Source organism: Aulostomus chinensis, chromosome 3 (genome assembly GCF_037954235.1).
Source record: "Aulostomus chinensis isolate RoL2024-O1b breed Wild chromosome 3, RoL_Achi_v1.0, whole genome shotgun sequence".
In the NCBI taxonomy this organism is placed as follows: Eukaryota; Metazoa; Chordata; class Actinopteri; order Syngnathiformes; family Aulostomidae; genus Aulostomus; species Aulostomus chinensis.
Genome location: NC_141322.1, coordinates 4,640,548 through 4,654,362, shown reverse-complemented (window position 1 = coordinate 4,654,362; position 13,815 = coordinate 4,640,548). Strand labels below are relative to the sequence as shown.

The 13,815-nt window shown below is 42.2% G+C and overlaps 1 protein-coding gene across 4 annotated transcripts in view; it reads left to right on the top strand.

Moving 5' to 3' along the window:
• The window catches only part of fhit (fragile histidine triad diadenosine triphosphatase), a 367,464-nt gene that overhangs the window by 117,322 nt on the left and 236,327 nt on the right, over positions 1-13,815 (top strand). The gene's annotated exons all lie outside the window — the stretch shown is intronic.

Below are 13,815 nucleotides of genomic sequence, written 5' to 3'. Positions count from 1 at the left end.
TCCACAACTCAGGTACACTGAGGTCTTATTGTTACAAATGCCCTCAGAGTCAGACTTCACTTTCATGTTACAACATTCTTTTTTCCGTCTTTGAAGCAGGAAGCAAATCCTTGCCAAGCACTGAGTTTAGGAACCTCGTAATGTTGTGAAAGAGGCTCCGTTCCATGTGTTTTCATTATTGTAATTGTCAGCCCAGATGCCTGAACCCCTAATGACCAAGATCTCATGGTCATTTTCTACTCAAAGTCATACAAGACTGATATCCGTGGGTGTCAAGCTCATGTAAATATGCTCATTTTTAACATTTATTCACTGCATAGTCCAGTGTTTTTCCTTAATGTGAGGGATGGAGGATTAATATTGGTCCAAATAGACTTGTCATTAATAATATCTCTACAAACATGTTAATCTGGCTGAATGAAGTTAGAAAATCATTCATACGTAATGCTGCTGGAGATCAGTCTACGCCAGCATCAATCCAATTTGCGCTTAAGTGGCCCAGCTATTCTGCTCAGGTTTTGTGGGTTCTTAACCCAGAAGCTCAACAGCAGAAACATGCAGTTATTAGGGATTTAAGCCTGATGTTCACCAGAGACGCTGCTGCTGATTTCTTGGGTATTTAATACCAAAGGTGAACTGTTAGAGTCTCGTGCGAGCAGCACCTGCTGCTCCAGGGGGAGCTTATTCACACAATGAACCATTCTCCTCTGCTCCAGCGTAGTCAAACGCCGACAAGACTACAACAATACCTGCATGAATACTAGAGCAATGTAACGTTGGTGCACATCTGTATACATTTTATTTCCAGTACATAATTTCATTCAACCATTTTCAAATGAGCGTCCAATATTCTCCCAGTCCTCATCACCTCACCAACCTCCATCTCAGTTTCCTCCTCAGGACATGTCATCATGTCTGTGACCCCACCCCTAGCCCACTCCGCACGCACGCACGCACGCACGCACGCACACACACACACACACACACACACACACACACACACACACACACAAAATACAGAGGGCTGTGAATGCATCACTGGTGCTCTCATGCCAGCAACCATACAAACAAAATCAAGTCATCGGCGTCTGTGAGCTGCAAGAAGTGCTGAGCCTTGACCTTTTTTCACCCCCCCCATCTCTGGTGGGTTTACACTCATATCTGGCCCAAGGGCTTTGTTTGTTAGTCAGTCGGAAGCGAAGCGGATATTTTGCCCAAGCCCCCGGAGAGCTGTTGCAGCCCGCTTTCCCCGTCCAGACAATAGGTAGCAGAAAGGCCAGCGTAGGATCAGGCCAGGAGGGAGATGAGGGGGATCAGTCATACATGCAAGCATCCCCCTGCCATGAGGAGGAATGCATTCAGGGCTCACTTGTACTGTAGTTTTGCCATGAGATCCACCTTTCAGATGGCATAAATTCTGGCCTTGTGTGTGGACTTGGTTGGGCCTGGAAGGAGCCTGACAGGAAGTGGTGCTGGATGGACCCACAGCGGAAAATCCCTGTTAGATATTTAGATACTAATTAAGTTTCCTCCCTTTTATGTTTTTGAGGATTGGATTGACCTTCTCTTCACAACTCATTACATTTACTAACTCCAACCCCAGGAAAAGATAGTTTTCATGATAACTCAGTGTGCTAATTACCCTCTCAAATGTGAGCTTTATGCTTTCCGTGGTTCTGTTACAATGTTTGATTGTATTATTATTGTGACAACAGAACAATCAAACTCTAACAGGGAGCAAAGGAAAGTCCTAGATGAGAATTGTTTTGTGGTGATAAGATAATCTTTAATTTATTTTCTTGGATTGTGAAATAATTTTGCTTCTGTGCAAACATACAGCATTTGGCTTTCTTTCAAAATCTTTTCATCAGTTTTCTGCACAGATATAACAGCACGCACGCACACACACAAACACGCACACACACACGCTCACACACACGCACACACACACACACACACACACGTCATTCCATTCTCTCAGGTAAATTAAGACTTTCATTCTGCACGTTTCTAAAAGTTCTGTGGATGTATTATTTTTCTAAACTGTTTCGCAGGTTTTCTCTCACCTGTAAGGAGAAGAGAAGCCTAGAGAACAAATCAGCTTGACGGTCGGGTCGGGAGGTTGAGGTTGCAGTTTGGTTTCGCCTCCACTTGTCAGCATTTCTGACGATGACGCTGAAGGCGGAGTTAAGCTGAAGTTTGACTTTAATCACAGCAACAACGCAAAGTTGATGCAGCTTTTCATTTTTTCACCGCCACACCGATTTGCTTTGAAGATGAACTGTCAGACTGATGACTCTCCTGGGTGGATTACATCTCCTTGTGTATATTACACAATGTTACCTTTGATGTTTGACTTTCACTTGTACATTTTTCATTGGCAGTGTATTGAACACACCCCTTTGTTCTTTCCCCTCTATAATCAATAACTCAGAGAACTCATCAGAGATTGACTCTTCACGAAAACACAACTATTCATCAGTGGCTGGATGTCTGATGGACTTCCTGAGGAATTTGACTGATGCTTAAAATAAATAGAGCCTTTGAATTTCGCACAACTTTTTTTCTTTCTTTTTTGCTGCTTTAAACTAATAATAAGCTGTGTGCGTTTCAACATCTGACAGAATCCAGTTTGACAATTATTACCCCCATTATTAATCCAAGTCCTCACATATGAAGGAGTGTTTTGTGCTGTTGTACTCCGATGAACTAACAATTAAGTCTTGACATTCTGCAGTGATAAGTTGCAGGAGTTCAAAGTGATCTTATGAATTCTGTGCAAATGTTCTGAATTATTAAAAGAATGAGTCTTTGCACCAGATACATCAAAATGCAGCCCTTTGAGTGGATGATCCAGGGTGCATTTTTAATAGAAATCAACTCAGGATACATCCATATGAAGAACTTTCATTTAAAAACATATAACTTGTACTATGTTACCTCGTATCCAAACCACTCTGTTGGTAGGCTCCCGGGTGTCTTTGGAGGCAAAAACCCCAGACCTCTGAAAACTTATGATGTCACCAATTTCAACCTCCTTATCGGATCATGATGTGTGGTTCTGTCTGGTCCCACGCCGCTCACGTGACTCCTGAGGAAACAATCCTCCTCGTTGTTGATCATCAAGCATTGATTTTAACGTGGATCGGCAATTACAGACTGCTGACATGTCCCATCCAGCAGTTCTAGAGGAAAGAGGCTGAAACCTCCTGATTGGCTCAGGAGCACGTGTGATTGGCCTACCTGAGTGACGAGGAGAGACTCCACACAGCTGCCAGTTCACTTGTAGGAGGAAGCCGCTGCTCTGCCTCAGCAGACTGGTCTCTGTTGTTATTGGTCTTCAGTTGATTCCTGAAATCTTTTACTCAACAACATCAATTTCAATCAGTGCTCAATAAGTTCTGCTTCTTATCACCATAAATCAGAGCTTTCTTTTAACACAGCCACAAAAATGAAACACTGCGCGAAATGTTGCTACGAGAGCAAATTGGTTGATTCCTGAGTTTGCCTGTCCAAAGAAATAATAAATTATGAGCTCACTCTGTTTCTCAAAGCAAAAAATATCATTTGCTGCTTCCCAAATCAAAGCATTGCTACTTTTTTGTCATTTATTTAGTTGTCAATGTCCTTTCGGACAAAAAAAGGACTTTTAGGAAGTTGTGACATTTGTCTTTAAATTTGATGGACTAAAGGATTCATTAATGAATGACAATTGTTAGTTAAATTCATTACAAAAAGACATTACTGGCAGCCTCAATAGGTACCATCCAAATCTTTACAACACAGAGTCCAAACTTTCCCATCAAGCAGATAGTTCTGGACTGCCACTCATGATTATGTTCATTAGAACTTAATCTCTGAGTATACTTTGTTAATTATTATTTTGACCACAAGAACAATCAGGCTCACTGGGGAAGAGTAAGTCGTAAAAAAAAAAAAAGAAAAAGAGAGATTTAATGAATAAAATGGCCTCATTAACAGAAAGTGAGCACAGTTGAATCCAAAACAAAAATCAAGCTACACAGTACATCCAACCCAACAAAAGGTAGAGAAAATAAATCCTGTGTTCGCTCATGAAACAAAAGCACATTTATATCAACCTTTTTTATGTAAGTGTAGGGAGGAACCAGGTGTGCCCACGAGAGGGTTAGCAGCAGCTAATCTGAGGCTTCCACTCGTCGATGCTTCTGGAAGAGTCGGTTTGGTTTTGGTCGAATCAAAGTGTTTGTGGGTAACTGACGTGACGACTGGACAAAGACGACATGGATTATTCTGGATGATGCCTTTGAGAGTTTGTGCACAGACGTTTGTGGACTGTTGTGCTGCTGTTAGCTGTCAGTCTCAATTTGCTCATAGCCACATATGCGTGGCTGGCTCTTTCCACATACCACAGTCACAAGGAAGTAATGCTTGAGGGAAAAATGTCTTCATGAGAAGAGAGGCCAAAGGCAAAATACACTTTTTGGGAGAAGTGTTGCTCTAAGGCGCTTGAATAAGACACTTGGCGTATGCACTTGTTAGACAGGGGAACGTAGACGAGTCTGAGATGCTCCACCATGCAGAAATGACGTCTGCGTAGTGAATGTGATGTCAGTGGCACATCAAGAGGGCACGAAGAGCATCCACTTGAGTTACAACATGGATGCAGCCAACACCATCCATCCATCCATCCATCCATTTTCTTCAACTTATCCTGTTAAAAGTGGCAGGGGGTGGAGCCTATCCCAGCAGCCTTCAGGTGAGAGGCGGGGTTCACCCTGGACAGGTCACCAGTCCATGGCAGGGCCAACACATATAGACAGACAACCATTGGCTCTCCCAGCCACGCCTACGGTCAATTTAGAGTCTGGATTAACCTGGTCCCCTCTTGATGTCTTTGGACTGTGGGAGGAAGCTGGAGTACCAGAGAGAACCCAGCAGGAACAGGGAGAACATGGAGACTCACCCAGAAAGACCCCGTGCTCCAGCCGGGGCTCCAACCTGGTACCTTCTTGCTGGGAGGCCACTGTGAGGACCACTGCTCCACCGTGCCGCCTGCAGCCAACACTTTTTCCTGAAACTCAGTTACATACGCGTACCTTTTACTTTTGAGTATGTTTAAGTGCATGTATTTCTCTACCTTTACTTGCATAAATAGTTTGAATCAGTACTTTTACTTTCACCAGAGTATCTGTACTACTGCTTGAGGAGTGAATGCGTGTACCTTTGCCACCTCTACAAACAGTCAGTGGCATTATCAGCAGTATAGCCGTTGTTGTATTAGAGGTAAAAATCAAGGTTGTGAAAATCTGATGTTAGAAAAAAATAAAGCCGTTTGATTTCTTGCACTCTCTGACAGTAAAAAGAGCTTAATTTGGTTGCTTTGTTCTTTTGGTTTTCTGCAAGTCTTCAGGCATTTTCTATCTTGTTTGTTTGTGTGGAGACAGACTGTATGTGAGGACAATGCAGAGTGAGGATACACACACCCAGACATTTTCTCTGGGCCATTGAAGGGTGGCCTCCTTTTCTTCAGTGGAGACTGTGTTTTATAATTAAAAGCTCATCTCCCATCGGCCTGCTCCAGATGTGCTGCTGAACTCGTCAGCCTCCTCTGTGCCATTGAGAGATAGCACATGCAGCCGGATAGGTTGAACGCAGGGAGCATTAGTAACAAAGCCCATTTGTTCTAATCCACCCCAGCCCATGCAGTCTCTGCAGGCCGGTGGGATGAGCAGTGGCTGTCTCTTTGCTTCCAGCTTGCATTAATGTATGAAAAAAAGTTTCCACAAGTTACTCTACCAACAACAAAACCAACAGTCATGCTAGCAGCCCAGAGAGGCTGCACTGTTTACTGCAAGCAGGAAAGGACAGAATTGACTGTTAACTTAAAGTTCCCTTCACGAACAGGAGGTCAGCGAAGGTGCAGGAATGTCCATTTCATCATGAAAAGAACATTTCTCATTATGTGTGAAGTATTTGTAACTTGAAAGCAGCAATATATATATTTATACATATATATATATATATATATATATATATATGTGTATATGTATATATGTATATGTATATATTATATATGTATATATGTATATGTATATATATATTATATATGTATGTATATATATATTATATGTATATATGTATGTATGTATGTATATATATATGTATATATATATGTATGTATATATATAAATATATATAAATATACATATATATATATATATATATGTATATATATGTATATATATGTATGTATATATGGATAGGCCTCTCAGACAATGGAAAAAATGACAACTTCAGTGATAATAGTCAGCCATGATGGTCACATGACCTTCATGAAAGAGCCATTTTCACACAATCTTAAAGTAAATCTCATTTGTTTTTGTGGCTAAATTTAACCTAATTTCCACAGTGTTGTCACATGAGAGGAACTATTTATTTCCATTCTTAAATCTATTTATTAAATTCATCAGGGGCTTGTGACCGTATTAGGAAATCATGTCACTCTGCTGAGAAAGTGCCAGATCACAAACCACTTCTGTGCGTTGTTCCTGATTGTATGAGGGACGTGACCTGAAGGCGGCATATATCCTGAGTTCAGTCTCAGTCTTCCTCCCTGCTGGCTCTTGAGAAGCTTTGGAAGAGTTTAAAATCAGAACTCACAGAAAAACCACATGAGTTCACACAAGTGGCAATCATTGCATAAATGCACGTGAAGGGTCACCTGGTGGGCATGAGAAACTAATCTTTCACTTTCAGCCAACCTACATTTCTGTTTGGTTCATGCATTTGTTTGTTTTTTATTTGATTTTTTAAATTGTTTTTTTTTTAATTCACATTTACTCTTTTGCGTAATTTCTAAAATTCACTTGGCAGTTTCTGGGAATATGACTCTGAGCTGCTGATCACATGGGTCTTGCTCGACAGGAGCACAAAGGATTGCTGTTGCAACCAGGTGGTCTTCCAGACAGGTGTGATGATGAGGGCCACAGAACTGGGCTCCATTTGTGCTGCAGGGTGGCAGAACAAACTAGTGGAGTTTATTCCAGGTGCAGATCAACAACATGGAAGCGTGAATCTCTGAATCAGCTTCCATGTGTCCAGTCACGCGTCTGATTATTAAACCAGCAGAACTCCATCACGTTCTCGCCTGAACATGGCAGTCACATGTCAGCCCCCCCCTCACACACACACACACACACTGAGCTGTATATGATCGAACTCCCTCATCTTTACATTTGTTATTTGAAATTAAATGTATAATTGAATGTACATATAGATAATGTGGTGGATTCAGTCGTGAAGAAAAAAAAAGATAACTGTTGCCTTTTGCAGCACGTTATGGAAATAATGTATGATAAATATAGAACAAAACATTTTATAAAATGAGATTGCAGACTGGCTGAAGGGATATTTCCACTGAATTGCTAATTCCTATTAGTATGACTGGATGTGACATGTCTGGATTTAAATGTTTAGAATTAAAACAGACCTCTTCCATATATTCCATATAAGATGTGTACTTCCATGATTGCCATGCATCCTTTTATTCAAGGCATGGAGGGTTTCCTCTGGTCGCCTGTCAGTGCCGTTGTTGATCCTCTACATCATCTTTCAACGTGCACATACGTTTTTTTTGAAATCGTGATTGTGGGCGGCGTGGCTCAGGGGTAGAGTGGCCGTCTAGCAACCAAAGGGTCGCTGGTTCGATCCTCGACCCTGGTGACCATGTCCAAGTGTCCTTGAGCAAGACACTTGACCCATAATTGCTCCTGATGAGTAGGTTGGCGCCTTGCATGGCAGCCTCCACCATCAGTGTGTGAGTGAGTGGGTGAATGAGATGACACTGTAAAGCGCTTTGAGTTCCGGTAAGGTAGAAAAGCGCTATATAAAATTGAGTCCATTTACCTTTGTTTGCCAGGGTGCAGGCATGTACGGCGTCTGTGGTTATCAGACACCTAAAAAGGAGGGTACAGATTTGTATACAAGGATGTGGTTTACCCATTTTGCCATGACACATTCCTTATTACGTGAATCATTCCGAGCATGGAAGCCAAGATCACAAGGTAGAAACCCTTCATCAGTAGTTAAAGGTATAACAAAATTAAGAGCCATCATGACTTTTGTTTTGGCTTCTTGAGGAAGTCTTGCTGAATGTGACTAAAAAACCCTGGACAATCTTCTCAATGTGCACAAATTGATAAATTAAATGATTTGGAATGTAGACCTGAAGACGACATCAACCATTTCAATGACAACAGTTTACAGGGGCACCAATAAAGATGTCACACTGGGCCTCCGTGATGAGCCGATATCTCCATGAGCAGCAGAAAAATGTATTTTCATGACATGTTGCTGCTGAGAATGGAGGCGGGTTTATGGCAAAGCCACTGATTGGGTGATGGGAGAAGTGTGTAGAGAGAGATGGGATGATTTAATGTTGCTGATGCAGCCTGTTGTCCCCCATATAAGCTTTTCATGAACTGGTCTGATGAAACCTGCACTGATAGAAACAACCACAGAATCTGATTTTATTTAAATACCAACATCATCAATGACAGTGAATTTCCATTTTATTCTGGATGTGGTTTGATTTTTGTGATCAACATCATTGAATATTAGCATGTTGTTTAAATGTTATTTTTAAAATGGGCAGAAAGATGTTCAAAAAGTACCAATGCACAATTAAATCACTCTGAGATCAAAGTCAAGATTAAAGCAAGAAGCTCCAGATCAAAGTCAGAATTCCTGATGATGTCATCAGGAATTCTGTCTTTGATCTCTGATTAAAGAAACCCAATCTTGATGGGTTTATAAGAGCAGCCTCAGCTTCACTAGTGAACACATGTCAACTTGGTTTGTGTTACTGAGAAGACGACCTCAAGCCTTTGGTTCTAACAATGACTGGACACCAACACACCTGTCAATCAAATCAGACGCTGTGTATGTCAAGCTATCTGCTGCTATGGAAACTCAAACAATTCGTGAGTAACACATTTTAACATGTAAGTTAGAGTTGACAGTGGCCAGGGTAAATACCTGCAGCATTGATCTCTGGCTCTTAGATGAGGAGGCGCTAGTCGAAAGCTTGGCGGCGTCCTCAGGACTTAGCAGCACACGTGAAGGACGCATCTCTGTTCATGGCAACTTTGTGATTTATTGGCCATACATTTAGATTTTTACGGATGAATAATTGAATGTTCAGTGGCTTTCCTCTCTGCTCTGCTCTTCTGTTCTTCTCCAACTTGGCTCTTTGCTGTTGAGTCCTGTGTTCACTGCTCCATTCATTATGTGCTTGGCCAGCACCGACTGTTTACACCACTAAATTATTTATTTCTTATTTTTTACATTTTCAGCATAATTGAGAAATTGTGTTGGGGTACACCTCGCCAACAGACAAAAATGAGCCATCTCCATTGTCATGGAAAGCAGTCACACTGCTGGAAGTATTATTTCCCAGTGGCGGTGGAGGGATGAGTTCGCCCCCGCTCCCCCTCCCCCTTTACATCCTCTCTTTCGTGCTGTGGAGACAGTAAACATTTTCTGACTTGCTCATATGGAAAATGTGACATTTACGAGATAGATCATCTCTCTGCCTGTGAGGGAGTGTGTGTCATTTGATGTCCTTGAGAGAAAATCTGGGTTGCTCATATGGTTGATGTGGGGAAGAGGCCTGGCCTCAGACTTGGGGTGATTCATTTAGGGTTGGACCTCAACTGAGACCAGTGTCAGTTGAACTTGATGTTGTATACTCGCTCCGCTGTGTACAAGGACTAAGTAGATTATGAGCTAGCATTGATCTTTTCAACCCTAATAAACATTTTTTAAAGGAGAAATATTAATAATAATAATAACATATATTATTAATGGGGCAGCTCGGTGGTGCAGTGGTCCTCACTGTGGCCCCCCAGCAAGAAGGTTGTGGGTGGAGCCCCAGCTGGAGCACGGGGTCTTTCTGGGTGAGTCTCCATGTTCTCCCTGTTCCTGCTGGGTTCTCTCTGGTACTCCAGCTTCCCCCACAGTCCAAAGACATCAAGAGGGGACCAGGTTAATCCAGACTCTAAATTGACTGTAGGTGTGGCTGGGAGAGCCAATGGTTGTCTGTCTGTATGTGTTGGCCCTGCCATGGACTGGTGACCTGTCCAGGGTGAACCCCGCCTCTCGCCTGTAGCTCCTGGGATAGGCTCCACCCCCCACAACCCTTAATCAGAATAAGCGGAAGAAAATGGATGGATGGATATTATTAATGTTATTATTATTATGTGTCTGTAGCAGCATCTGCTCAAAATACATCACATTCTTTTTTCAGCCATTCGCCTTCAAAAGTGTTACAAACACCCAGTGCCACTCAAGGATGGACAGAGAGAGCTGTGAGTAGTCGCTGCCATCTCACATGGACGTGATACGGCCTCTCAGGAATGGCTGCAGGCAATTCTGTCATATTAGGGACAAAAGACCACTGGGACTCAAGGAGTAAGTGGTCAAAGGTCAAGGTCATCTGACAGGAGTACAAAGGTGGCGAGTTATTTCTCTATCATTTAAGAAGCGGGCAGGATAAGTTGTCTTCCATCGGTTACAGACTAGTGACATGCTGGGTCTCCAGCGTGTCTTGGACTCTTGTCTTCTAGAGTGTAAAGTCATCGTCCACAGGTTATGAGGATATGACATGACATGTCACAAACGTGCATATCTCCCGTCTGTCTGTGCGGAGTGATCATCGGCCTGTAATATCTACCGTGCCTGTAATGATGGACTCCTCTGCGGTCTTCAACACCAGCAGGGTAACTAATTATTAGCGCTGTTACATTGAAGAATGGCAGTCGTAGAAGGAGTCGTGGCTTTGAATGGTGGACGTCTTTGTCTGAAGGAATTAGCTAACAGTTTGATAGCAGAGAATGAGGCTTGTATTATGTTATATTTATCTTTTTGTCATCAATTCTCATGAAACATCCGAAAATAGCCGAGCATCAGTCAATCTCTCAATACGTCCGCCGCTGTCAGTGGCGCTGGACCTCAAACCCATTAGTTCCTAATGATGATCTGTAGAGAGAGAAATCTTTAATCTCTAAAACAGCTCCCACGTTTTTGTAGTTTTTTTTTTTTCCTCTCTGCGTTCTCAACCAACAATAAACTTTACTCAGACAGGAGGGAACAGGCGACTGCTGTCGGTGCTGGATTTATCTGCTGCATTTCTGATAGCAGGACATTGCATGTGGAAGTGAGTCCAAATAAACTGCACTGAAGAAACGCGTCACACAGTCGAGCAGCGTGGCTTCCTGGGCAGTTAGTAACATCTTCTGGAAAACAAAGGAGCAGACAGGAGATACAAATACCCCCCATGATGGTCGTGCTGTTGGTCATTCATGGTCCATAAAACTGTCTTTTACCGAGTGTGTATTTTTATATTAACAATATGTAATCAGTAATCACAGGAACTTTGATACATTGCATTTTTCATTTGTGCACTTTTTGGTTTAGTTTTTTTTTTTTTTTAACTGAAATACAGTTTAAAGTGATGTTGTCGTCAACTTTTTTCATGGCACATTTAAAACAACCATAGTTGACCAATGTGCAGCAAAAACTAATAATACAGAATAAAATAAGCACCAAGATACCGGCACAATCAGCTGTCACACAGCTGTCATGCCAGCAGAGGTGGATTGACAGCTTCCACGGTTCGCAGCTTTGAGCAGGTACCAGGCCATGAATCTGTTTATCCATGCTGGCCAATTGAGCGGAACTCTCCCATCTTTTAAGGTGCTTTGTTTGAACAGACGGGGGCGCTCTGTGTTCACTAGTCAATAGTGTTGCACGGGTCACTATGTATTTACAAAACTGAGTTCAAGCCATAGCGCCACCTAGTGGTTGCAGGAAGCTATTCTGATGCAACACATGGATGATTTACATCAAAATGACGCTCCATTGTCATCATGTGATGTACAGTAACATCAGGCGCGTTAAGTGTGTGCTCTCAAGCGCCTACCGGTGGATGCAGGAAGTGATACTTGCACCACAGAGCAGCATTAGTCTGCTCCTTCTTACAAAATCCAGACACCCTGGCTTTACAGAGAAACCAAACGGACTGCGGCACGCAGTGGCTGCCGATCGCTGCGGCGGCTTTAATAAGGGCCCGAGAATGAAAACGATGCTCAGTATTTATTAAGTGGCTCCATTTTTTTTCCCCCTTGATCTTTACTTCCTTTTATGTGTGGCTGAGTGTCTCCAGCCTTGCTCTGTGACATTGGATATTCACGCCGTCACAATGATGAAAAATGCGCGAGGGTATCATGCTGAATAACACAATCCCTTTCATTCATGACGCATGTGTTAAACGGCTGATTGCCGCTGCGTGTTTTAGTAAAAGTGACGTAGCTGTATGGTGTGTTCACGTCCTTGAGCTGGGATGTTCACTTCACTCTCATGAATATTATATCTCTCCTCACAGGGCTGACAAAAACTTGAGAAAGCAAGTATAATTCACTGCACGCTAACTATTATGTTTATGACTCGCAGGAGGTAAAAGTCTGTCAACTAGCTTTGCAGTGAATTTTTAGTGATAAAATGGCATGGGATGCAGTCAGATGTGGAATTTAAAACTTGGCTTCATGAATTGGAAAATACAGCAGGTCTCACTGGATGTCGTTTTTCATTAAACAGACAATTATAATGATGTGATTAAAAATGAAGAAAGGGAGAATGAGAGAAATAACTGTATTCATGAGGCCCGAACTGCACATTCTATTAGGCTGCTGCCGCCGCCACCTTGAATAAATATGCTTCTTGATGGGTCCCAACACTACGCACCATTGTAATGGAGTCCCAAATTAGATGTTGGTTATTCTAGTCATCATAATGAACCCGCTGACGGGGAGCGTTCAACATAGACTCACAAATCCGCCGCAGCGAAAGTGTAAGCCCCCCAAACACAATACTGCAGATAATTAGGCTTTTTAATGAGCTGGACTTGGCTATAAACAGGTCTGAAGGAGTAATTCTTGCACATTTAGAGGCTGTTAAATATGTTTAAATATCATTGCCCTCAGGGTGGCGCTGGAGGGGCTGGGCTTTCAGTCTCCTGTTAAATTTGAGTCCATGGTTTGACGGCCCTTCATGATAGCACAGGGAGGCAGGGAGGGTTGCGTTGAAGGTGTTCAACAGCCGTTTTGTTCCTCCCCGAACCTTCCTCTTTTCTTCTGCTGCACACGCGTGTGTTGTAGAAACCAAGTAACATGGCTTCACATTCACTGCCAGACCTTTTATCCACTGAAATTACACCCCAACGGATATGGAACAATCTCACATATGCAGTGGCGCATAACCAAATGAAGCACAATGATTTTATTAGCAGGACAAGATATGATCTGGCTGTAAATGGCTCGTCACACAGAGTAGAATATCTGGAATTACTCAGTCCTGCAGTGGATATTAGTGGATATATAGTCCTTCTGGATTTATAATACTACTTCTGTAATTATAATACAATTTGGCAAATATTTTTCATTATCAGCAGTAAATCTGGGATGTAAGGATTAATATACACATTGTATATTGTCTACCTGCTTGTAATACCAGCCAATTTTGTTCAGATCTTTAATGAATCATTTGTATATTTGATGACTCAGGAATACCTGAGTGAGAGATCCACTTTGAATGGCTCAGGAATGTTGTTCCACCAGAGAGAGAGAGAGAGAGAGAGACATTCGGAGCAACTTTTCACGACATTTAACTTAAAAGGAACAATTCAAACGGTGATGTAAAAAAAATACAGTAGTGCCATGTAATGCAATCTTCTCAGCTTCAGTCTTGAGAACTGTGCAGTCGCAAGTACTGATCCAA